Below are 27,284 nucleotides of genomic sequence, written 5' to 3' on the forward strand. Positions count from 1 at the left end.
AACTTCCGGCTTATGACACAGCCACAGCAATGCCAAACCTGAGCCTTGTCTGCAACCTATACCACAGCTCATAGTAATGCCAGATCCTTAACCCACTGAAAAAGGCCAGGGATCGAACCTGCGTTCTCATGATTACCAGTCAGATTCGTTTCTGCTGAGCCATGACAGGAATTCCCAAACGGGCATCCTTGACTCTATTTACCCCTCATCCTTCCATCAGTGAAACTGCTCTGTTCCCGCATCCTGCCCTTCTCACCACCTTGTCCAGCCCCATCTTTGATCCCTGGGACCAGCCCCCTGTGTGGTCCTGGACTCCTCACTTCCGCTCTCACAGGTTCATCCCTGTGAGGTGGCCAGAGTCAGACTCATCCTCCCTCTCTCCAGAACCCTCTATGGCTCCCATCTCCCTTGGGGTCAAAGCCCTGGCGGCATTGCTGCTCCTGCTTCCTTTCCCCTCTTACCACACTCAGGCTGAATCAACCTCCTCCAAGTGGAGGAGTCAGACACTCTCCTGCCTCAGGGACTTGGCACAGGCTGCGCCTCTGCCTGGCACCATCTTCTCTGAGACACTCAGATGTTCCCCCACCTCCTTCACTCTCAGCTCAAATGCCATTCCCACCCACGTGCTCTTCCTTCCTCCCTTACCATCAGGAGCCAAGCTTTTGTTTTCGGTAGTGTCAACATGGTATGCTTACAAACAACCACACTCCAAGTCAGAGTCATTTATCAGATGCATCCTGTGTGCCAGGCCCAGGGCTGGTGGCTGGGGACACAGCTAGGGACAATCTGAGACATCTCTGCCCTTGTGGGCCTCATCAGGATGGAAGATGGACAGTACGGATAAAGTGGAACACAAGACCTGATGTGGCAGAGGAAGGGTCTTTCCAGATCAGGTAACCATGGAGGGCTTCCTGGAAGAGGTGGCATTGGGCCCCAGGCCTGAATGTGGGGAGGGAGAGAGGGGAAGGGGATGGGTGAGAAGATTACAAGCAGAGACTAAGGCTCTGACTTGGGAATGAGCTTGTTTGCAGGGAGCAGTGGACAGAGATAATGGGGGGAGGGCAGTGGGGCCTCGTGGGGCCTCAAGGGCCACAGAGAGAGTGTTATTACAAAACAGTGGGTCCAGGAGTTCCCGTCCGTCGTGGCGCAGTGGTTAATGAATCCGACTAGGAACCATGAGGTTGCGGGTTCAGTCCCTGCCCTTGCTCAGTGGGTTAACGATCTGGCGTTGTGGTGTAGGTTGCAGACGCGGCTCGGATCCCGCGTTGCTGTGGCTTTGGCGTAGGCCGGCGGCTACAGCTCCGATTAGACCCCTAGCCTGGGAACCTCCATATGCCGTGGGAGCAGCCCAAGAAATAGCAAAAAAAGACACAAAAAAAAAAAAAACAGTGGGTCCAGGAGTCCCCATTGTGGCTCACGGTAATGAAGCGGACTAGTATCCATGAGGACGTGGGTTTGATCTCTGGCTTCGCTCAGTGGGTTAAGGATCTAGTGTTGCCATGAGCTGTGGAGTAGGTTGCAGAAGCGGCTCGGATCTGGTGTTGCTGTGGCTATGGCATAGTCCGGCAGCTACAGCTCCGATTAGACCCCTAGGCTGGGAACCTCCATATGCTACACGTGTGGCCCTAAAAAGACCAAAAAAAAAAAAAAATCTCTTGTGATAGACCATGATGGAAGAAGATATGAGAAAAAGAAAGTATGCATATGTATAACTGGGTCATCTTGCTGTATAGCAGAAATTGACAGAACATTGTAAATAAACTATAATAATTTTTTTAAATGGGGGCATAAATCAACTATAATAAAAAATGTAAAAAAATTTTTTAATACAAAAATAAAGGAATCACATGAATTGGAAAAAAATGGGGCAGGAGTTCCCTGGTGGCTCAGCGAGTTAGGAATCCGGCGTTGTCACTCTAGCTGTGGGCAGGTTTGATCCCTGGCCCAGGAACATCCACATGCTGCCCTGCCGGCATGGTAAAACAAAACAAAACAAATCAAAGCAAAGCAAACAACAACAACAACAAAACAATAGGGCACCCTGGGAGGGTCTCAAGGTGGTGGTAGGACTTGATTTGTGTCTCCCAAAGGAAAGACATGAGAGCATGCCGTCACTCTGGTGGCGGTGCATTTCTCACTAGTTCACAGGTGAAGAAACGGAGGCTCAGAGAGGTGAAGGTCATTAACTCAGCATCATCAAGTCCAATCCCTGCAGCCTGGAGCCGGTGATCCCCTTCCCCTCACATACTCCCGTGCAGCTCAGTTGCTGATGGGGAAACCAAGGCACAGCAGTACTGGCACTCGCTGAGGCCCCCTCTAGGCTCCCTGCCCTTCCCCCGAGCAGCCTCACTGGGGCACTTTCTTATGGGGAGGAAACAGAAGCAGCTGGTTTCACAAGTGGGCGGCCAAAGCCACAGGCTAGAGTTTCAGTTTACAAATAGCGTCCAGCTCCAACTGCCTGCTGCAGCCCAGGAGGTTTGCTGGGCCAGTGCCTGCCTGACCGTGTGTGTGCTAAGAGGAACACAGGACCTGCTGGCTCGGGGAGGCGGGGTGCCAGTGGGCTGAGGGGTGGTTGGGGGTCAGGGGTTGGGGTTGCACTGACCCCCCCTCCTCATTTGGGCTTCATCACTCATTCAATCAACAGCCAATGCTTACTTCATGCTTTGAATTATTAGCACATTTTCTCCTCCAAGTGAGTTTACATTAAGAGCATACAAAGCCGTGTACCAGGTATTCAGTCATTTAGACATCCTAGGAGTTCCCGTTGTGGCTCAGCATGTTAAGAACCCGACTAGTATCCAGGAGGACACAGGTTTGATCTCTGTCCTTGCTCAGTGGGTTAAGGATCTGGCATTGCTCTGAGCTGTGGTATAGGTCACAAATTTGGCTTGGATCTGGTGTTGCTGTGGCTGTGGTGTAGAGCGGCAGCTGCAGCTCTGATTCAATCCCTAGCCTGGGGACTTGCTGATGCCACAGGTGTGGCCCTAAAAAGAAAAGAAGTTCCCAGGTAGACATATTTTGGGGGGCCACAATTCAGCCCTCTCCAGGCGGGTATTATCAGTTCTACTTTACAGGTCAGAGAACTGGGGCAGAGAGAGGTTAAGTCGCTGATCTGAAGGACCAGAACTTACACCCCAGCTGGCTGGAGCCTAGATCTAGTCACTTCACTGCTCTAGAATCACCTCCAGTCGGCTATGTGTCAGGTCCTTGCCAGGTGCTGGGGACACAAAGGGGAACAAGAATTGTGGCATCAGGGCTGTGGTTTTCTGTTTGTTCGTTTGTCTTTAGAGCTGTATCCATGGCATGTGGAAGTTCCCAGGCTAAGGGTTGAATTGCAGCTCCAGCTTCAGGCCTCCATCATGGCCACAGCAATGTCGGATCTGAGCTATGTCTGTGACCTACACCACAGCTCACAACAACATCAGGTCCTTAACTCACTGAGCGAGGTCAGGGATGGAATCCATGTCCTCATGAATCCTCATCGAGTTCTTTACTGCTGAGCCACAACGGGAACTCTAGGAATGTGGTTTTTTAATCTCAGGCTAATGGATGTTCTGTGTGTCAGGATGTGATCTTAGGATCAAGGGTCTCCCCTGTAGTGGGCTGAATGCTTCTCCTCCAAAAGACATGTCTGCCTGGGACTTATGAATGGGACTTACACGGATCTATGGTCTTTGCAAGATGTAATTAAGGGAAGGATCTTGAAATGAGCTCATCCTGGATTAGGATGAGTCCTAAACCCAAGGACAAGCATCCCTATGAGGTAAGAGAAAGGAGGGGAATATGTGAGACAGAGGAGACAGACATGCGAGGACAGGGGCAGAGCCTGGAAGGAAGCTGCCACAAGCCAAGAAAGGCTCAGGGTTTTGGGCAGCCATCAGAAGCCAGGAGAGACCAGGGACAGATTCTCCCTCCCAGCCCTTAGAAGAAAGAAACACTGCCAGTGCCCTGATCTCGGATTTCTTGCTTCCAGACCGTGAGAGCAGACATTTTCGTTATTTTAAGCCACCCAGTTCTTGGCACTTTGTTTCAGTAGCCCCAGGAAACTCCCACAATTCCCTTTATCCCACATAACAATCCCCCTGTGTTCTCGCAGGTACCCTGCTTAAAAGGGTGGTGCCTACCCCCAGGGAGTGGGATCTTTTTGGGATCTCAAGGGAGTGTGGGTTGTGGACTCTAAGATGCTTAGAAACTCCAGACACTTTCTAAAGCATTGGAAAGTCTGAGTTTCATGTGAATCTGTGACCGGGGAAACTGGTTTTGTTGGATTTTGCAGTGCTTGCCAATTAAATGGCATATCATCAGTGTTTGGATGTGCATCTTCTTTATCTCCAACTGATGGTGAACATCTCACCACATGAGTTTTCTCCTTGGATTCTTCGTACTCTTCATGATGAGTTATAGGAGTTCTTTATATTTGTTTGATACTATTCCTCTGTCAGTTGAGTATAGCACAAATATCTCCCCCTCGTTTGTAATTTGTCTCTTTCTTCAAGTTGCTTTTGATTAGTAAAAAAGTTAATCTGAATACATGCAAATTGATTAATATTCTTATAAGTATAAAGTGCTTCTTGGCTCTTTGGGGGGAAGTCTTTCCTTATTGAGGATCACCTGTGTTTTCTACCAAGGCATTTGAGATTTAGTCAAGTTTGGGTTTTTTTTTTTTTTTTTTTTTTTTTTTTTTGCATATAACCCCTGCACCCACATGGGGTTGAATTCTCTGTTTCTCTGTGATGCAGGGATCCAATTTAGGGATCAAATTTTTTTTTTTTTTGGTCTTTTTAGGACTGCACCCACTGCATGTGGAGGTTCCCAGGCTAGGGGTCGAATCAGAGCTATAGCTGCCAGCCTGCACCATAGCCACCGAGCCCCACCTGTGACCCACCACAGCTCATGGCAACACAGGATCCTTAACCCACTGAGCAAGGCCAGGGATTGAACCCGCAACCTCATGGTTCCTAGTAAGATTAATTTCTGCTGCACCATGATGGGAACTCCCCAATTTGTTTTAAATATGGACTCTCCCTTCCCAGATCCTTTTATGAGATAATCTCCCCTCCCCACCGCTAGGACAGACCCTTTCATTCCATTTTGGAGCAAAATTCATGACCTATATTGGTGTCTGTGGGCATTTAATATCAATCCATTGATCAATGTGTCTCTCCCTGTGCCAGCATCCCTCTGACTCAATTGCAGCCTTCATAATGGGTCCCAATATCTTGTAAGACAGGTAGCACCACCCTGTTCTTCTTCAGAAGTGTCTTGGCAATTTGCAACCCTCTGCTCTTCCAGATAAAAGTTTGAATCATTGTGTCAAGTTCCAGTGGGAGGAAACTCTGTTGTGACTTTGCCTGGGATTGTGTCACAATTTCAGATGGGGAGAATCAGTGTCTTTTGAGCCTCAGCTTCCCTGTCCATGAATATGGTACATCCACCATACCCACTTCTTCCTTAATATCTCTTAATACAGCTATTTATGTTTCCCAGAAGAACTGAGAGCTCTTGCTTCCTTTATTCCTCTTTCCTGATGCAGGGAGGAATGCTCCATCTGATCTTCCCTTTCGCCTCTTCATTCTTGATTCCACCAAGAGGGTTTTTTTTTTTTTTTTTTCCTATATCTGGTATTTCTGATTTTGCCTGCTTTATTACTAAATTTTGTTTCGTTTCATTTTGTTCAGATGGACTCACTTTCTCATGGCTGGTGTAGTCCTCTGCTTGTTTGGGGAGGCACGTCAAGCTCATTTTAAGCTCCTGGCCTATAAATCCTCCTGTTCCCACTCCAGGTGGAAATTTCAGAGATTTTTTTTTTTTTTTCCTGGTGAAAGGATGTGTTTCTCCAGATCTGGTCATTTTGATTCCAGCCCATTTCCTTAGGAATGTCAAAGCAAGGCCGGCCCCTGTCCCCCAGACTCAGAATGAGATGGGTCCGAAAGTCCCTTAAAGCCTCAGGTCATCACTTCTCGCTGCCCCTCCCTCCCCAGCCCCAGCTTCCCCCAGCAACTCCCAGGGAGGTGGCCTGGCCCGTGGGAGGGGGATCACTCTGTCATTTGCAAGCACCCACCCCCAGGAGTAAGGAGTCATTCTTCTGGCAGGTGTGGGGTTGTGCACAGCATGTTCCTTCAATGGGGGGGTGGTGTGGAGAGTAGAATTCCTAGCCGCCCCCTCGAGGCTGTCTGGCGCCTCCATCTCAGACTCGGGTCATTCCCTGAGTTTTCTCAGCATCCCCCACTCTGGCGCCTCTGGGCCAGTCTCCAGGAAGAGCTGAGATTTCCCTCAGTCCTGGACATCAAGCCTGGGATCGGCCTCAGGAGCCCAGAGGTCATTTAAAACTGCTCTGTGTCATGGAAAATTTCAAACACACCCTGCAGTCAAGAAGGCACAGAGGTCCCTGGGCCATCCTCAGATTCGCAGTGACCCAGGTTGCACTCACTCCGTGTCCACAACAACCCTCCCCCCTTGACCTTATTAGGTCTGTGCTAATCCCAAGGTCATGTTCATGGCCTGATATGAGACGCTGGGTTCTTCTTATAAGACAAGCCCGGTTCCAAAACCCAAAACCCACCAAGAACCAGCGTCCCTTTCATTCCTTGCTCCTCAGTCTTTGGGGTCCTACAAATATTTCTCCATCCTTAAGGCCCTGGCTGGTGTCACCACCCGGGGAACTGCAGGTTGGGAGCTTGGGACCTCAGTTTTCCCATCTGTATGTTGAGCTGAACCAGTCTGGTTGGGGGCAGGGAGGGGTCTGCAAGCTAGACCTGGGGAGTGGGATTAAACGGCCCAAGGTCTCTCTCTGATTCTCCCCACACTGTCTCTCCTACTGTTTCCCTGTCTCTTTATCTCTCTCCATCTATCTCCCTCTCTGTGTCTGTTTCTTCCATCTCTCCCTGTTTCTCTGTTTCTATCTCTGCTGCTCTCTTCCTTGTGTCTGTCTCTGTCTCCCTCCTCGTCTCGATCTGTTTTCTCATCTCTCTCTCTCTCTCCCCACCTCTTTCCCTGTCTCTTATCCATATCTCTCTCCTTGTCGCTCTCTCTCCTTGTGTCTCTCTGTGTCATTTCTCTCTCTCCCTCTCCCTGTCTCTCACATCCTCCCCACTTTTTTTTTTTTTTTTTTTGTCTTTTTAGGGCCACACACATGGCACATGAAGGTTCCCAGGCTAGGAGTCGAATTGGAGCTGCAGATGCTGGCCTACAGCATGGCCACAGCAATGTGGGATTGGAGCCACATCTGTGACCTACATCAGGGCAACACGGAATCCTTAACCCACTGAGCAAGGCCAGAGATCAAGCCTGTGTCCTCATAGATACTAGTTGGGTTTGTTACCACTGAGACACAATGGGAACTCCTCTCTCTCTCTCTTTTTTTTTTTTTTTTTTTTTTTTTTGTCTTTTGTCTTTTTAGGGCTGCACCCTCGGCATATGGAAGTTCCCAGGCTAGGGGTCTAATTGGAGCTGTTGCTGCCGGCCTACACCACAGGCACAGTAACTCGGGATCCAAGCCACATCTGCAACCTACATCACAGCCCACGACAACGCCAGATCCTTAACCCACTGAGCAAGGCCAGGGATCGAACCTGTGTCCTCATGGATGCTAGTTGGGTTCATTAACCCCTGAGCCATTATGGGAACTCCCCCCCCTTTGTGTCTCTCTCTGTCTGTTTCTCTTTCCCTGTCTCTCTGTCTCTCTCCTGTCTCTCTGTGTCCCTCTGTCACCGACTATCTGTCTCTCTCTCATACAGGTGTATTGGATCCACTGTCTGACTGCCTTGCAACCCCTGCATCTTCCTGAGGCCTCCAGTCTGAAGAAGGTGAACTATGGTTAATTTCTTCTTCTTCTTCTTTTTTTTTTTTTTTTTTTGGCTGCACCCATGACACGCAGAAGTATCCAAGCCAGTGATCAAACCCACGCCACAGCAGTGACAAGGCCGGATCCTTAAACCACTGCACCACAAGGGAACTCCAGGATGAGCAATGGCTGAACCTCCAGTGAATGGTTGATGGGCTGGACCTCTGGGTGAGGTCAAAATTGCACACACAAGCCCCAAGCCAAGTGTGGCCACCTTGTCCTGACCCTGTGAATCCCCACCCTCCCGGGGGGCCCACATTATTGAGTCCCCAAAGCAGCCTCCCCAGATCTCCATGCAAAGCTGTGAGCTCCCCCGTTGTCACCCTGAGTCCAGTTTCCCAGTGATCCAGGGTCTCCAGTGTCAGGACACTGGCTCCTCACCACTCCCAAGATTGTTCTAGGGTAGAAGCAGCCCTTGGACTGGACCTTGTCAAGGGGCAGCTGTGTACTGGGATGTGGCTGAGACAGTGCTGCTGCCTCATTGGGGTGGTCCTGGCCATGAAGGGAAGGTTTCTGCCCTGTAGACTAGCAACCCAAGCCTTTGGGCAAGGTTGAGATGTACGATCTAGGTGTTTTTTTGTTTGTTTGTTTGTTTGTTTTTTGTCTTTTGGTCTTTTTAGGGCCCCACCTGTGGCACATGAAGGTTCCCAGGCTAGGGGTTGAATCAGAGCTGTAGCCACCGGCCTACACCACAGTCACAGCAACGCCAGATCCAAGCCACGTCTGTGATCTACACCAGAGCTCACAGCAATGCTGGATCCTTAACCCACTGAGCGAGGCCAGGGATCGAACCCACAACCTCATGGTTCCTAGTCTAAGTTGTTATCGCTGCGCCACAACGGGAACTCCCGATCTAGCCTTTATGTTGACTTTTCTCAGCATAAAACAAACAAAGGTGGCAGAGAGGACAAAAGATACTGGATCGAACCCAGGATTTATTTATCCTTCCCAGATGATTCCTATCACATCAACCTACTCTAACCCCAAAACCACTCCATGAGGCGGGGGATCATTACCCCACAGTATAGATGGGGAAAATGAGGCAGCACCTCTGTGCAGCTGTGACAGCTGTAATATCTCCATTTCCAAACAGACTGCTTTTTTAACCTTTTGTCTGTGTTTACATAATGGTATGCTCACGTATTTTTCACAAGTGCCTCACGTATAGCACGTTGACATTGACACAACTTAAAATGCAGATGTATTTTATTTTGAAGGGCACATCTGGACAGTGAGAGTATCTAGTAAGAGATCATTTTTCTTCCTTCCAAGGCTCCAGCCAATAGCATGCATTTCCAAAACAGGGAGACTTTGTATAAAAACATTTAGTTGTTTTTTTTTTTTTTTTTTTGGCTGCAACGGTGGCACACAAAACTTCCTGGGCTGGGAATTGAACCCATGCCACAGCAGTGACCTGAGCCATAGCAGTGACAACACCAGATCCTTAACCCACTGAGCCACCAGGGAACACTTCTAGATTTTTTTTTTTATGGCTGCACCTGTGGCATATGTTAATTCCCAGGCTAGGGGTTGAATCGGAGCTGTAGCTGCCAGCCTAGACCACAGAAACTCAGGATTTTAGTCACATCTGCAACCTACATGACAGCTCACAGCAAAGCTGGATCCTTAACCCACTGAACGAGGCCAGGGATCAAACCCGAGTCCTCATGGATACTAGTCAGGTTCATTACCTCTGAGCCACAATGGGAACTCCTAGATTTTGTTCTTATGTTGCCTTCCCCCACCACTCCCGTCGTCTTGAAATAAAATATCATATACCTATTTTTAAAGCCAGCTTGGTTAGGTTATAATTCACAAACAATAGAGTATAGCTGGATGAGTTTTAACAAAAGCATAACCTTGGAACTATCAATCTTGATATAATATTTCCATCACCCCAAAAGTTCCATCACGGAGTTCCCACTGTGGCTCAGCTGGTTAAGAACCCTACTAGCATTCATGAGGATTTGGGTTTGATCCCTGGCATCTCTCAGAGGCTTAAGGATCTGGCGTTGCGGCAAGCTGTGTCATAGTTCAAAGATGAGGCTTGGATCTGCTGTTGCTGTGGCTGTGGTGTAGGCTGGCAGCTGCAGCTCTGATTTGACTCCTAGCCTGGGAGCTTCCATATGCTGTGGATGTGGCCCTAAAAAACAAAACAAAACAGCAAAAAGTTCCATCAGGCCCCACTGACGGTCACACACACACCCCCATTGCAAGTTGGCAGTAAACGATGAGTACTGGGTGAGAACATTTCTCTTTACCCACTGGATACAGCGAGTTACAGAGATTTACAGATTCAGTTGGAGGGGAGGTAGGGGCTCCTCCTGCCAGGAACCCCCTGGGCTGAGACCAGGGCCTGGGGTGAAGAATCTGCCTGTGGACATCCATTGTTGGCCAAAGTCCCATTTTACAGCTAGTCCAACTGGTAAGGCTAGAGACAAATAGCCTGGTGGGTCCAGCGGCCTTAATTCTGCCCCTAGACAGGATCGGCAGCATCTCTGCAGTGCCAGGACACGGGTTCAATCCCCGGTCTGGCACAGTGGGTTAAAGGATGCATTGTTGCTGCAGGTGTGGCTGAGGTCACAACTGTGGCTCAGATCTGATCCCTGGCCCGGTGGGAATTCCATACGCCACGAGGTGGCCCGAAAAGGAAAGGAAAAGGGGGTGGGGTGGTGCAGCTGGTTAAGGGTCCAGCATTGTCACTGCTGTAACTCAGGTCACTGCTGTGGTGTGGGTTCAATCCCTGGTCCAGGAAACTCCACAGGCCACAAGTATGGAAAAAAAAAAAAAAAGGGAAAATTGGTTTTGTTGTAGACTGAATGTTTGCATTCCCTCTAAACTCATAAATTGAAATCGCAGAGCGTTCCCATTGTGGTGTAGTGGAAAGGAATCCGACTAGTATCCATGAGGATGCCAGTTCAATCCCTGGCCTTGCTCAGTGAGTGGGAGATCCAGTGTTGCCATGAGCTGTGGTGTAGGTCACAGATGAGGCTCAGATTCTGCATCGCTGTGGCTGTTACTCCTATTCAACCCCTAGCCTGGGAACCTCCACATGCTGTGAGTGTGGCCCTAAAAAGCAAACAACAACAACAATAACAAAAACAAAAACAAAAACAAAAAACAAAACCAAGAAATCACAATCCCCAATATGATGGTAGTTGGAGATGGGGCCTTTGGGAGGTAATTAGGTCATGATGGTGGAGCCCCCATTGAGGGGATTAGTGCCTTTATAGTAGAGACATGACAGAGCCTGTTCCCTCTCTCTGCTCTGCAGCAGCCACGTGAGAACCCAGCAAGAAGGGAGCCATCTGCCAGTCAGAAAGCGAGCTTTCACCAGACTCCAGATCTGCTGGCACCTTGATCTGGGCTACTCAGCCTCCAGAACCGTGAGAAATACATGTCTGTTGTTTAAGCTCCCCAGCCTTTAGGTTTTTGTTGTTTGTTTTGTTTTATGGCCACAACCCAGGCATAGGAAAGCTCCCAGGCCAGGGATCAAATTTGAGCCACAGCTTCAACCCATGCCACAGAGGATCCTTAACCCACTTCACCACGTGGGGATTGAACCTGGACCTCCACAGCAACTTGAGCTGCTGCAGTCAGGTTCTTAACCCACCGTGCCACAGTGGGAACTCCTCCCAGCCTTAGGTATTTTTGTCATAGCAACCCAAACTAAGACCTGCTGCATCCTGGAGTCACCACAAATCCTTGGCCAACCAGCAGTTTCTTCCTGCTGGGGCTTTTTGTTTTTTTGAAGTACAGTTGATTTACAATATTGTGTTTATTTCAGATACATTTAGTTATATATACATATTTTGTATTTTTTCCTATCATAGGTTATTACAAAGTATTAAATACAGTTTCCTGAGGTATACAGTAAATCCTGTTGTTTATCTATTCTATGTAGAGTAGTTTTGCATTTGTGAATCCCACACGCCTCTTTTTTTTTTTTTTTTTTTTTTTTTGGCTTTTTAGGGCCACACCTGCAGCATATGGAAGTTCCCAGGCTAGGGGTCGAACCAGAGCTACAGCTGCTGGCCTACACCACAGCCACAGCAATGCAGGATCCAAGACTCATCTGTGGCCTACACCACAGCTCATGACAACACCAGATCTTAACCCACTGAGGGAGGCCAGGGATCAAACCCACAACCTCATGGTTCCTAGTCGGATTTGTTAACCACTGTGCCACGATGGGAACTCACCACACTCCTAATTTATCCCCCTCCCTTTCATCTTTGATAATTGTAAGCCTGATTTCTCTGTCTGTGAATCTGTTTCTGATTTGTACATAGATTCATTTGTATTGTATTGTTTTTTTTTTTTTTTTTTTTCTTTTTAGGGCCATACCTATGGCATATGGAAGTTCCTGGGCTACAGCCTCAGGCCTATGGCAGAGCCAGTGCAATGACAGATCCTTAACCCACTGAGCAAGGAGGCCAGGGATGGAACCTGCATCCTCACAGAGGCAGCACTGGGTCCTTAACTTGCAGAGCCACAACAGGAACTCCATCATTTATATTATTTTTTAGATTGCACATATAAATGATATCATAAAATATTTGTCTTACTCCATCTGACTTACTTCATTAAGCATAATATTGTTTAGGTCTATCTGTGTTGCTGCAAATGGCATTATTTCATTCTTTTTCATGGCTAAGCAATATTGCATTATGTACATATAAACCACACCTTCTTTATCCATTCATCTGTCAGTGGACACTTAGTTTGCTCCCATGTCTTGGCTATTGCGAATAGTGCTTCAGTGAACACTGGGGTGCATGTATCTTTTCAAATTATGGTTTTCTCCAGATACAGGCCCAGGAGTGGGATTGCTGGATCGTATGGTCACTCTATTTTTAACTTGTTAAGGAAACTTCATACTGTTTTCCATAGTAGCTGTATCAATTTACATTCCTGGTGGGGGAGTTCCCTCTGTGGTGCAACAGGGTCAGGGGTGTCTCTGCAGTGCCAGAATGCAGGTTCCATCCCTAGCCTGGCACAGTGCATTAAAGGATGTGGCATTGCCACAGTTGTGGCATAGGTTGAAACTTTGGCTCAAATCTGATCCCTGGCCTGGGAACTCCATATGTCACAGGGCAGCCAAAAAAGAGAAAGAGAAAAAAAAAAAATTATATTCCTAGTGGAGCTTTTGTGGCGATTAAATGAGATCTTTCCTAGCAAGGCCTGGCTGGGCACTCCCAGGCATTAGTGGATGCTGTTATTGTGGTTGCTATTGTTGCCACCCCAGCCCAGCTTCTTGGCCCTGAGATCTCCTAGCCCAGCATCCCAAAGCTCTTCTCTCTGTCCCTTGGCCTCACCCAGCAACCTGTGGCCCTATCCCATTCCTCCTGTGCATGTCTCCTATGGTAGCCAGGGCATCGTGGGAGCAGAGGGTGCACTCAGGAGGCAGGCAACTCTGGAAATCCCAGGGCAGAGGCTGTGTTGGGTGCTACTTTGTCTCACCCCTGCCAGGGCTGAGGATGTGGCAGGGCTTTCATCCTTCTCGCTGTGGGTGATTCAGGACACAGCATCCTGCCCAACTTGCCACGCAACCCTGGACATCCTAAACTTAGCCTTGCCGACTGTCTGCTGTGGAGCCTGCAAATTGTCAAGAGGAGCTCAGGGTGGCATGAAAACAGTCCTTGAAATCATCATGTTCCCTCCCACCCTGGGACCTTTGCACATGTTGTGCCCTCCACTTGGAACTCTGTGTCTTCTGTTTATACCTACAGGTCTCTCTGTCAGGTCCTCCAGGAAGCCTTCCTGGACTTTACGCTGGTGGGGGGGCGGGGTCCTAGGACTGGGGGTCTCCCTTTGGCAGGTCCTGTCCAAGTTATAATTTTTCACTTATGGTGAAGGTAATATCCATCCCCTTTGTTGATGAGGAGCCCTGGGCAGCCAAGGATTGGGGTGCCTGGCATCCAGTAAGTATTTGATAAAGAGTGGTGGGATTGGAGTTCCCGCTATGGCACAGTGAGTTAAGCATCCAGCATTGCTGCAGCTGTAGCATCACAGCTGTGGCTTGGATTTTGTCCCTGGCCTGGGAACTTCCATATGCCATGGGTGCAGCATCTCCACCCCCTCCCAAAAAAAGGTGGGATCAGTTACTGAATTCAATTAACTACTTATTGAAGCCCATCTTCCATCCACTCAGTGACTCTTTCAGACTCTGGGTGCTGGGGACACACTGTGAATGAAGAAACTCGGACTTTCTGCCCTCCTGGGGGACCCCTGTGGTCTGGAGCCTCTTGTTGACAGTCCTAATGAAACTCTTGAATAATAGCACTGTTCTTGTCACCCAGACCCTGGTCCTCAGAGACAGATGATGTATTTATGAGCCACTCATCAGACTTTACTCCAGCTCATCCCCATGAGTTCCTGAGAGGGACAAGGATGATGAACCACTGTGGTATCACTTTGGTGCCACTGTTGGTAGTACCACTTTCTCTATGCCTGGCCTGGGAGCCCCTCAGAATCTCCACAACCTCCTGTGACTCAGGCTTTATCAAAGGGGGAGGGTCAGATTTAGCAAATAAACATCTGGGTAACCAGTTAACTTCAAATTTCAGATAAACAATGAATACATTTTTTTTTCTTTTTGGGCTGCACCCAAGGCATATGGATTTTCCCAGGCTAGGGGATCCAAGCCACATCTGTGACCTATACCGCAGCTCACAGCAACGCTGGATCCTTAACCCACTGAGCGAGGCCAGGAATCATACCTACATCCTTGTGGATCCTAGCTGCGTTCATTAACCACTGAGCCATAAAGGGAACTCCTACATTTTTTAATATGTAGGGGTGTGTGTGTGTGTGTTTTCTTTTTACAGCCATATCTATGGCATATGGAAGTTCCCCGGGTAGGGGTCAATCTCAGCTTCATCTGGGACCTATGCCACAACTACAGCAATACTGGGTCTGAGATGCAGCTATGACCTGTACCTCAGCTTGTGGCAATGCTGGATCCTTAACCACTGAGTGAGGCCAAGAATCAAACCCACATACTCACAGAGACAGTGTCAGGTTCTTAAGCCACTGAGCCACCATGGGAACTCCCATTTCTTTAGATATATAGTTTAATATGTAGTTTATATGAAATTCATAGGTGTCTTGTATTTTGTCTGGAAATGCTGATCCATCATCATTGTGCCCATTTTACAGGTAAGGAAGTGGAGGCCCAGAGAGATTAATTCATACCCCTGATGCAGCATAGCCAGGGATGGGCAGAGGGAGACTCCAAGCGGGATGATAGGACTCAGTGCCTTCAGTGCTCAATTCTTGCTTTCAGAGAGCTCGGCCTGAAAACAGGGGTCCTTTGAATGGGCAAAAGCAGCATCTCGCCTGGGTAGGGAGCACTTTTCCTCACTCTTGCTCGTGGTGCAGAGAGAGGGGTCCCCAAGAGCAGAGCTCTCTGCAAACAGGAGGAGCCTGTCTCACCATCTGGATTCTGGCATCCGGAAGCAGGACGGTTAGTCTCCTGTAAATAGCCTGTCTCGTGTCACTGTAAACAGCTGATGTCTAGAGTTGCTGTCACAGTGCCCAAGTCTTGGTGTGACTGCCCTGTGACTTGATACTCTGCCTCCGACCCCTGTCACCGGATACTTAGTAAACAGTGTTCTGAGAATGGGCAGCAGTGCTCCATCTGGTCAGTACCAGTGCCGGGGCAGGTGGTCGGGTGGGTCCAGCATAAATCCAGGGCCTGACATCAGCCCATCTTGCTTGCTTTGTTCTGATATTTTGTAAACATAGCATCTTGATACCTGTTACTTGTCAACCAGCCAACAGTGTTAGTCCTCAAACCTGCCTTAACATTTCCTAGCTGTAGACCTGGAAGCACTTTAAATAGGGTTCTGATACTTTGTAAATAACGAATCCTGATACTTTGTTACCCATCAAGGGCCTCCTCCAGAGGTTGCCAAACCACAGCTCTGGCCAGCCCTAGAAATGCCTTCTGCACTTTTCTACGGTTGCAGAGTTTCCAAAAGAAGATGATTTTAGAGTTCCTGTCATGGCTCAGGGGTTAACGAACCCAACCAACATCCATGAGGATTGAGGGTTTGCCCCTGGACTTGCTCAGTGGGTTAAGGATCCAGCGTTGCCATGAGCTCTGGTGTGGGTCGCAGACGCGGCTCCGATCCTGTGTTGCTGTGGCTGTGGTGTAGGCTGGCAGCTACAGCTCTGATTTGACCCCTAGCCTGGGAACCTCCATATGCTGCTGATACAGCCCTAAAAGACAAAAAGATCAAAAAAGAAAAGAAAAAAAAAATGAAAGAAAAGAAAAAGAAAACAATTTTGTGACCTGAGAAAATGACCTGAAATTCAAATTTCAGCGTCCACAAATAAAGTTTTATCTGCTTACAATATTCATTTGAGTGACTAGTTGCAATAGATACTGTATGGCCCACAGAGTTGAGAAGATTTATAATCTGGCCATTTATAGAAAAAGTTTGTTGACTCCTGATTTAAATTTTCAGACAGTTGCTGTTTTCTATGCTATGTTTAGTATCCTGTTAGTAGTCAATGGTCCACGGTGTTCATATACTGTGCAAACAACGAGTTCAGTGGTCCATGATGTTCACACACACAAGAGGCATCCCCTTACTTTGTAAGAGTCATAGTCAGCTCAATGGGATGACTTGCTTGGTGCAGTGACCGTTTGGTCTCTGGCAAGGTGTCCTGAGTCTCTGTCAACAGTCAGTCGTGAGAGAGGCAACCAAGATGAGACCCAAAGGGTGATTAAGAATTAGGCAAAGGGGAGTTCCCGTTGTGGCTCAGTGGTTAGCAAATCTGACTAGGAACCATGAGGTTGCGGATTGGATCCCTGGCCTTGCTCAGTGGGGTGGGGATCCGGCATTGCTGTGAGCTGTCGTGTAGGTCGCAGATGCGGGCTCGGGTCCTGAATTGCTGTGGCTCTGGCATAGGCCGGTGGCTACAGCTCTGATTAGACCCCTAGCCTGGGAACCTCCATATGCCATGGAAGCAGCCCTAGAAAAGGCAAAAAGACCAAAAAATAAATAAATTAATTAATTGAAAAAAATAAAAAAAGAATTAGGCAAAGGAAGAAGGAAGGATCTTGATACATTAGGGCAGGACATGGAACACTGAGCCAAAGAGTTTCAAGAACCCTGGTGATGGGTAAGAGATGAGGGGTATGCTTAGCTTGGATGCATTTTGGACCCTCCCTTGACTAATATCTCCCACTTGTGCTGTGGGCTGAGGTGGCCAAAATAAGGACCTCTCTGGGCCTGGAGTCTGGAAGGAAAGGGGGCCCTGGATTTGATGGGGAGGGTTTTATGAGAGGCCACTCTCAGTGGGGATTTCTGCTCACCCCACCCCCATGCCCCAGACACCAAGTGGGCTTTGCAGAAGAGGGGGCGGCAAGGACCTGGAGGCCAGCAGTGAGGTTGGAGACTCTCCCTTAAGGGGACATGCTCTGAGGTCCTGCACCCTCCTTTGTTGCTGCCTGCCTCAGCTCTGCCCTCCTGGAGCTCCCATTACAGACGGGAGGTGGAAGATGACCAGGAAGCCACCAATACGCAGTAATTGGGAATAGTCAGAGCGCAAGGGAAGGGGTGGGAGGGAAAGGGTGAAGCAAAGAGCGTCAGTCAGGGAGGCCAAGGGGCCTCTGAGGAAGGGATATATATATATAATTTTTATATATTAATATATTTCCTTCCTCCCTCCCTCCTCCCTCCCTTTCTCTGTCCTTTCTGTCTTCCTTCCTTCCTTCCTTCCTTCCTTCCTTCCTTCCTTTCTCTCTCTCTCTTTCTTTCTTTCCTTCTTCGGCTCCCCGTGGCATATGCAGTTTCCCATTCAAGGATCAGATACGAGCTGCGTTTGACTTACGCTGCACCTGCAGCAATGCTGGATTTTATATATATATATTTGTTTGTTTGTTTGTTTGTTTGTTTAGGGCTGAACTCATGGCATACGGAGATTCCCAAGCTAGGGGTTGCATTGGAGCTGTAGCCACCAGCCCACACCACAGCAACAGCAACTCAGGATCTGAGCCACATCTGTGACCTACGCCACAGCTCATGGCAATGCCGGATCCTTAACCCACTGAACAAGGCCAGGGAGTCCTTCCTCACGGTTACTAGTTGGGTTTGTTAACCACCGAGCCATGATAGAACTCCAATGCTGGATCCTTTTAACCCACTGTGCCAGGAAGGGGATCAAACCTGCCTCCAGGAGCTGCAGAGACACTGCTGATCCTGTTGTGTCACAGCAGGAACTTCTGGGGAAGGGATATTTGATTTTTTTTTCTTTTCTTTTCTGACTGTGCCTGTGGCATGTGAAAGCTCCTAGGCCAGGGATTTTTGTTTGTTTGTATTTTTTTTAAGGCCACTGCCATGGCATATGGAGATTCTCAGGCTAGGGGTCGAATTGGAGCTATAGCTGCTGGCCTACACCACAGCCACAGCAATGCCAGATCTGAGCCATGTCTGTGACCTACATCACAGCTCACGGCAATGCCGGACCTTAACCCACTGAGTGAGGCCAGGGATCAAACCTGTGTCCTCATGAATGCTAGTCAGATTCGTTTCCACTCAGCCATGATGGGAAGCTCCTAGGCCATGGATTTTCAACCCACGCCACAGCAGCGATCTGAGCTGCTACAGTGACAATGCCAGATTCTTTTTTTGTTGTTGTCTTTTATCCTTTTTTTTAGGGCCACACCTGCGGCATATGGAGGTTTCCAGGCTAGGGGTCCAATCGGAGCTATAGCTGCTGGCCTACACCACAGAAATGCCAGATCTGAGCTATGTCTGTGACCACAACTTACGGTTATGCCAGATCCTCAACCCACTGAGTGAGGCCAGGGATCAAACCCGCAACCCCATGGTTCCTAGTCAGATTCGTTTCTGCTGCGCCATGACGGAAACTCCAATGCCAGATTCTTAACCTGCTGTGCCACAAAGGAACTCTGGGATGTTTGATTTAGTCCTAAGGGAGAAGGTGAAGGCCTTGTGCAGAGTGAGGGAAGGGCTTTCCCAATGGAGGGAACAGCAAGTGCAAAGGTCCTGAGGTGGGACTGAACCTGTTGTGACGGAGGCTGTGGGAGCCAGGCTACACAGAACCTTGTGGGCTTTGAGGAAGGTGTATAGGGATGGGATCCAAGCCTTGTTTCACAGTTCCTATAGCTGCCCTGGGGCTGGGCACCAGCAAGAAATCCCACCAGCACTAACTGGAGCTGGGAATATCTCAGATCCATTTGACAGATGAATCAGTCTGGTGTGGAGCTGATGCAAGCCAAGGCCACTGGGGCTAAAGGCCTGGGCAGGAGAGTCTCTAGAACATACAAGCCTCTGGATGGAATGGGAATGTCTTGCCTGTCCTCTTAAACCACAGAGCTTGGCAGGTCCTTGGGGTGATAAGGCAGCAGGAGGCAACTCCTGGGAATGAGGCATTGCAGGGGGACCTGGGCTAGCTCCAGGAAGTTGGCATGTGAGAAACATGGTCCCCTGTACCTGTTTGGGTGATGCTAGGCTCCTGAGAGGCCTCAGCCCTGGCCAGTCTAGAGCAGACAGACATGGCCAGACAAAAAGTGCCCTCAGCCCCTGAGATCAGAACTGGTCAGAGAAAAGGGGTACTGATGATGGGGTTTTGAAGGATGAGCAGAAGTTTGTGAGCAAGAAAAAGGCACCCTAGGAACGTAACCCACAGGAGGCCCCAGTTTGGCTCCACTTAGCCCTTGTGGCTTGGTGACCCTAGAGTGTCCTCGACCCTTAAGTGTTTCTCTCATTTAATAGGAGCAAGGATAAAGCCTCTGTGGGAGTTCCCGTCATGGCTCAGTGAAAACAAATCTGAGTAGTATCTGTGAGGAGGCTGGTTAGATCCCTGCCCTCACTCAGTAGGTTAAGGATCTGGTGTGGCCGTGAGCTGTGGTGTAGGTCATAGATGTGGCTCAGATCCTATGTTGCTATGGCTGTGGTGTAGGCCAGAGGCTACAGCTGTGATTCAACCCCTAGCCTAGGAATTTCCATATGCTGTGAGTGCAGCCCTAAAAAGACAAAAAAAAAAAAAAAAAAAAAAAAAAAAAAAAAAAAAAAGGAATAATGTCTTTGGGAATCTGGCCAGCCCAGGTTTGAATCCAGGCCTTTCTACTCTCTGGGTGACTCTGGGTGAATGAGGCCACACCAAAACTGGCCTCAGTTTACAGGAGAATAAACTGAGGCTTATAGAGGAAGTTCCACTCATCCTTGGATGCACAGGGAAGTGGCCAAAGCTGGGACCTGTGGTCAGGACTCAAGAGAAGACAGAGAGGTAGTCAAGAAGCAGGAGAGGGGTGACTTGCTCAAGGCCAGTATCCTGGGGCCTGAGAGATGGTGAGGAGGGGAAGGAAGAGCAGTCAAGGGCAGTGGGTATAGCAGGTGCAAAGGCCCTGAGGTAGAAACATATGTGGCTGTCTCCAGGAACAGCAAGGAGGCAGGTTGGCCAGGGACTGATGTGTGAGGAGCAGATGGATGGAAAGGAGGGCAGGGCAGTCACAGGGACTGTGCAGGGCCTTTCGGACCAGGAGGAGCCATGCTGTATTTGGAGCAGGGAAGAGATGGAATCCAGAGGGACCACCAGCAGCTGAATCAAGGTTTACTTGGGGATTCAGAGGGCTGGGGGCTGCCATACAGCCTCCTACCTGCCAGCACATATTAGGCCATACCAGTCCATATCGGCAAAAGCCTGGACAGGTCAGAACACTCCAGGACAAGCCAGCTCTTGCCAGCATACACCGGTACCCACTGCCAACAGACACTGGTGCCTAACACCTAGACCCAGACATGCAAATGCGCCCACATGTGCTTCCTGTATTGACAGAGATGTGTTCCACATTCAAGTACATCTGCACATGTGCACAGCCCTCCGGGCCACTCCATAGACAAGGCGGACACGCCAACACGTAGGCAGAGGCTAGTGGCTCCACCTACTTCTAAGCCGCCTGCAAACACACATGTATGCACGCACACCGCCCCCCCCACCCCCGCAAGCCTGCGTCATGAGGAGGCTCAGGAAGTGCTTCTGGGGACTCCCTTGAGAGCTGGCTTCCTGTTTTCAAAGAGGCTGGGAACTGCTGATGGAAAGTTCTGGACAGGCCCAACCCCTCCCCCCCTGCCTCAGCATCCCCCTATCTAGCTCCACAGACTCTGTACCCCCTCTGTGCCCCAGTACTCCCCTTGTCCTACAGTGAGGTCTGGCTCCAAATGAGGAAAGTGAGGTTCAGAGAGGTGCAGCCACTAGCCCATGGTCACACAGTAGGAAAGAGGTGGTACTCGGTATCCACAGCCCGAGATCTAACCTGCCTCCTTCTGGAGCACTGTTCACAGAGTCCAGGATTCACAGATGAGGAATCACCCCCCTTCTGCCTGGACCATGGCCCAGATCCTCCTGGCTCCTGGGGCCACCCTCAAAGCAATTGCAGGTTCTCCTGCCCCATAATCCAATCTCCCCATTCACCACTCCCTCACCCATCCCATCCCTCTATGTCCCCAAAAGGAGGGTCACCCAGTCACAGATATTAATGTAGCTTCAGCATCTAACAAAGCAGACCTGGTTTTCATCCACTGGGAGCTGAGGTGGAGAACATCCACAAATAAAAAAACATATCTACAGCTGTCCTCTCTATGCTCTGGCTCCCACAGAGCCACAAGGATGGCTGAGGACATGCTTGGCTCTCTCTTGTCTGCTGGGGTTGCATAGGCTGTTCCCTTTGCTTGGAGTGCCCTTCTCCAGCTCCCTGGTGAACTCCTCTCCGTCCATCAAAGCCCCAACTCCAATGCCCTCTCCTCCCAGAAACACTTTCAGGACCCTCCAGCCCGCATCCTTCCCTCTGGCCCCACACTGACTTCACAGGGTGGGGATATTTGTGGACTCCACCACAAGGACCCTGGGACTCTGTTCTGCTGTCCTTTTGTGGTGGCAAAAATGATCCCTATCGGATTCCCACTGTGGTGCAACAGGATGGGTGGTGTCTCTGCAGCGCCAGGACACATGTTTGATCCCTGGCTCAGCACAGTGGGTTAAGGGATGAGATCTCAGCTGCATTTTCAATCTATGCCACAGCTGCAGCTTGGATCTGATCCCTGGCCTGGGGAACTCCAGATGCAATGGGGTGGCCAAAAAAAGAAGAAAAAAAGAGGGACCCAATCATCACCTCCAGGGAGTCCCCAAACTCCCACAGTGATTGGTTGAGCTGGAGTCACCTGTCCATCCCTGAACCAATCCTTGACTCTGTGGTGATGAAAGGCTCTAATTGGCCAGCCTTGGTCACATGTCCACATGTGCAAGCAGGAAATGAACCTGGCTCCTTTTGCCCACCAAAAGGTGGGCCAGGAAAAGCAGATGCTCTCAAGATCCTGTTACGGAGGACTTGCTCCATCCTGGCTGGGGAGGTCTTGGGCAAATCACCTGTTCTCTTTGCCTCCGTTGCCCTACCTGTGAATCAAGTTGGAGCACAGAGGGCCGGTCCAGGCACCATTCAGAGGAACTGTCTACTATGCACCTCCTTCCCCCATCCTTTCTTCTTGTTCCTGTGATTCCCCCGAGATGGGGCAGCACAGCATGGCAGGCGCACTGATGGCTGCCAGCTGAGTCACCACTTCCTCCCGGGCCCCTTGCCCAGCCCGATGCTTTTCGGGGACTTTCCTGGCCTTCCCTGAACATCAAAAACATGGTGGGGGAATGACTCCGGGCAGGGAAAGAGGAGGCAGAGGCACGTGTGGACAAGACTGTGTCCACCCTGGCGTGGGTTCAAATCCCACGTCCTGTCCCCACCTGTAAAGAGGCCTTAACCGCTCCTCCTCAGAGTTTGGGGGCTCCACACATGAACACTCCACAAACTCTCAACTGGGGCTGTGGGCGCCCAGCACTGGGGTGAGCATGGTTATCACTGTCATACTTGTTCCATAGGTATGAGCAGGCATGTGGGTCAGTGTTAGTGGACTGTGTGCGCCTGAGTTCGCTGGCCCGTTCCTGGGTTTCTGCACTTGTGTGTGTTCATTGGGGAGCTCCCATGTGTAGAACCCAGTGGGCTTAAAAGACAGGGATATACAGGAGTTCCCGCCATGGCTCAGTGGTTAACGAATCCAACTAGGAGCCATGAGGTTGCAGGTTCGATCCCTGGCCTTGCTCAGTGGGTTAAGGATCTGGCGTTGCCATGAGCTGTGGTGTAGGTTGCAGATGTGGCTCGGATCCCGCATTGCTGTGGCTCTGGTGCAGGCTGGCGGGTATAGCTCTGATCAGACCCCTGGCCTGGGAACCTCCATATGCTGTAGGGGCAGTCGGAGAAAAGGCAAAAAGACAAAAAAAAAAAAAAAAAAAAAAAAAAAAAAGAATCCTACTAGTGTATCCATGAGGATGCAAATTCCATCCCCGGCCTCGCTCAGTGGGTTAAGGATCCTGAGTGGCCATGAGCTGTGGTGTAGGTCGCAGACACAGCTTGGATCCTGAGTTGATGTGGCTGTGGCATAGGCTGGCAGCTGCAGCTCTGACTCCATCCCTAGTCTGGGAACTTCCATGTGCCACAGGTGTGGCCCTCAAAAAATAAATTAAAAATAATTGAAATGAAATGAATTAAAATAAAATACAGGGAGACCCAGCCCCTTGCTGGATGAAGGTATATCTGGTGGTTCAGAGGACTCCCTGGGCGGGGGGGCTGGGAGATGGCTAGTGTGTGGAAGGGTTGGGGGAGGCTGGGGCTGGGGCAGATCAGGCAGGCTGAGAGGATAAGGAACTGTGTGTGTGCGAGCCTGGGAGGCATCAATTCTTTTTCTTTTTTTGCTTTTTAGGGCTGCACCAGTGGCATATGGATATTCCCAGGCTAGAGGTCGAATCAGAGCTATAGCCGCCGGCTTATGCCACAGACATAGCAATGTGGGATCTGAGACATGTCTGCGACCTACACCACAGCTCAAGGTGACACCAGATCCTTAACCCACTGAGCGAGGCCAGGGATCAAACCCACAACCTCATGGTTCCTAGTCGGATTCGTTTCTGCTGTGCCACAAAGGGAATCCAAGGCATCAATTCTAAAATATTCCCCAAGTATCTACTGTGTGTGCCCAGTGCTGTGGATATAGTGGGGCCCTGGGGTTACAGCCATGTAAATCAAGCCACATATAAATATATAACTCTGGGGAGGGAGAAGATCAGGGAGCAAAATGTATCAGAGCAGGAGGTAGGGGAATTGAGGAGGCCCTCTGGCCTAAGGACCGGGAGGTCTACAAAGGAGAAAGGTCTGGGACCTCTCTGCAGAGAGGGAGCTCCAGGTGGAAGGCACAGCAGGTGCAAAGTTCCTGAGGTGGGGAAGAGCTGGCAGAAGGGCCCCATTAAGGAAGATCTAAGCCCAGGGGGAGGAGGGGAGGCATCAGGGGCAGCACTGGTAGCGGGGCTACCAGGACGGGCTGTCCTGTAACTGGAGCCCAGCAGGAACACATTGCCCCCCCCCACCCGCCCCCAGCACTCCCTGCTTGGGACAGAATGTGCTGGGAGGGGAGGCTGGTGGCGACTGGGCCTGGTGGCTGGAGCAGGGCGGCTGGAGGATTCCTGAACAGCAGCCCGGCTGGGCCTGCCGCCAACCAGGGCGGAAAACAAGCAGCAGGCGCCCTGCCTGCCTGTCACCCCATGCCCTGGGCTTGGCCTGGCCGGGGCAGGAGACAGAGACTGGGAAAGAGTCAGGGACTGAGAGAGATAGAGAGATAGCGAGAGACAGAGATAGTGAGAGAAACAGAGATGCAGAGACAGGAAGACAGAAACAGTGAGAGAGCAACATGAAGAGGCAGAGATGGGGGAGACAAAGATGGTGAAAGAATCAGAGACTAAGAGAGAAAGACAGCAGTGAGAGGAAGAGACTTGGCATTGACCCTGAACCAGTGACAGGTCAGCTTCTAGGAGGTCCTGGGAACAAACATGAGGCAGTGATGCTCCCACCCCCATCAGAGTCTTTGTTTACACCAGAGTAGATGGGGTGTCCACTCAGTGACTGTCACCTGCTCTCAGGCCTGCTGTGTGCTGGGGCCAGGGACACAGCCCTGACTCAGCCCTGCCCTCAAAGTCTCAAACAAGTGAATATCTAAATATGAATTTCAGAGATCGATGAAGACTATGAAAACAATAGGACAGGGGGATGGGAGAGGAAATGATGAGGGGTGGTGACTTTAAGTCAGAATATACCTGGAAAGGTAAGGCTAGTGGAGAACAAGGCATAGGGAAGAGCCTTTCAGCAGAGGGAATCACACATGCAAAGGCCCTGAGTTGGGAACCAGGTTGGTATGTTTGAATAAACCAGGAGTGGAGAAGGAGCTGGAAGGGAGGGGTGGGTGGGTGGCCTTAGGGACCCCAGAAAGGGAGGAATTTTATCTTAGAATATTTGGCCACCTTCCTCTACAGCCTTTGGGCCCCTCTCTATGATCAGGAAGTTCCCCGAATTTTGAATTGCCTGGACCAGCTCCATCCATGTTGTCATTTATCTGTACCAGAAAATCCTCCTCTTTTAGGGATCAGGTTCCAGATAGTTGCAGACACAGGAGTTCTGAGGACACGAGATGACTTGTCCTCCCAAGCCCCCCAGGGGAAAGTTTCAGAGGACTCAATTCATATCCACTGTTGCAATAAACACCTTAGACCCTTCTTAGTTTGAAATATGGATCTGGAAACGGGGATCTTGCCTCTCCCACAACCCAGCTGATGGGGAACACAGCCCTTCCTGAGGCTATTTTGGGCTCTAGCTGAGTATGCTGTGGGATCCTCTCCCCTCCACTGGGCCCCAAGGAACCCCAAGTCCAACAAACTCCAAGCTTGATGGCAGACCAGCTGCCCAGGGTGGATGCTGGATGCGGGGCTGCGTGCACCCTAGGACCAGGAGCCCCTGGAAATCAGGGCCCAAATTTAGACTGGGGAGGGGGTGATTGAGGCTGTGGGGAGGTATTCCAGAATCTCAGATGGGGAAACTGAGGCTCAGAAGCAAGTGACCTGCCCGTCATCACACAGAGAGCCAAGCCTGAACCCAGAGCTCCCATTACCCAACTCCTGAGTCCCCCAGTCCTCAGCCTTGCATCCCTCCAGGATGCCAGTTAATTTTCACTGCCTTGGGCAGGCTGGTGGGTGTAGCCAGAGCTATCAGAGAGCTGGTCTAATTAGGCCCCACCCAAAAGGGGCTTGGCCTGGTGTCTGGAGTGAGCCTGGGCTGCTGGGAGTGGCACCATGGTGTGCACATGGCCTGTGGGGTTTGGATTCCAGAGTTCCAGGGCCAGATTTTTGAGTAGCAGCTCTGTTAGTCTTTACCATGAGTTCCTGGGCATGTCGCCTTGCTCTGATAGACTTACTTTTCCCACTTGCAGCTCCAGAACAATGACAATCTCCACACCATCCAGGCTGCCTTAGAGCCCAGCGAATATTCAAACAAGTCCTCGCATATGCATGACCGCAGCAGTGCTGTCGTGAAAAATTACCAAGCCACAATCACCAAAACATGGAAACAGTCCAAGAGGAAAACAATCTAAGATCAACTCCAAAATCAAGGGGATGGGGGTGGAGGAAATGAGTGGATTAATCAAATGTGGCTCGGGAGTTCCCATTGTGGCACAGTGGAAATGAATCCAACCAGGAACCATGAGGATGCAGGTTCGATCCCAGTCCCTCCCTGCCCATTGAGTTAAGGATCCAGCGTTGCTGTGAGCTGTGGTGTAGGTTGCAGATGTGGCTCGGATCTGGCATTGCTGTGGCTGTGGCATAGGCCAGTAGCTACAGCTCCGTTTGGACCCCTAGCCTGGGAACCTCCATATGCCATGGGTGCGGCCCTAAAAATACAATAGATAAATAAATAAATAAAAATGTGTCTCATCCACACGGTGGAATATTATTTGGCCAGCAAAAGGATTAAAGAATTGATTCCTGCTGCCGCAAAAGTAGCTGAACCTCCAAATACATCATGCTGGGTGAAAGAAGCCAGACTCAAAAGGCCTGAATATACTATGACCCCATCTACAGGAAATGCTGAGAATATGGAAATCCATCAAATCCACAAACAGAAAGCATGTGAGTGGTTGCCTTGGGCTAAGGGAGGGGGGATAGGGAGTGACTGCTAATGGGGTCAAGGGTTTCCTCTGGGGCACTTGAAAATATTCTGGAATTAGCAAGAGGTGGTTGCACAACATTGTCCTAAAGGCTGAAGAACTGTACACTTTCAAATGGTATAGGAATTGAACCTCAATAAAAGCAAAAACAGCCCAGACTCCACAGTCAGGCATCCGCTTCTACATCTGCCTGTCCCCTCCCCCCACCCCCACCCCGCCTTCCACGCTCCCAGCCTCTGAGACAACATCCTGCACATGTCTCAGCCTCACCTTTACCTTCTGGCCAATGGGCTCCTCAACCCTTCACAGCCTGGAATTCTGTCTGAGATCTAGACCCACTGATGGTGGTCCTGGGCCACCCCAGCTTCCTTGGG

At 50.0% G+C, this 27,284-nt stretch overlaps 1 long non-coding RNA gene across 1 annotated transcript; it reads left to right on the plus strand.

Moving 5' to 3' along the window:
* The first annotated feature begins 673 nt into the window (after nucleotides 1-673).
* LOC106507304 (uncharacterized) lies at nucleotides 674-26,694 on the plus strand. The gene is made up of 4 exons (XR_001303191.3): nucleotides 674-893; nucleotides 7,737-7,805; nucleotides 11,118-11,229; nucleotides 26,176-26,694. It is a non-coding gene; the product is annotated as an uncharacterized LOC106507304 (long non-coding RNA).
* Nucleotides 26,695-27,284: the final 590 nt, after the last annotated feature.

Source organism: Sus scrofa, chromosome 2 (genome assembly GCF_054392235.1).
Source record: "Sus scrofa isolate SSC_HxYL_T2T_F1_AM1 chromosome 2, Sscrofa_HxYL_maternal_Yorkshire_Landrace_v2.0, whole genome shotgun sequence".
In the NCBI taxonomy this organism is placed as follows: Eukaryota; Metazoa; Chordata; class Mammalia; order Artiodactyla; family Suidae; genus Sus; species Sus scrofa.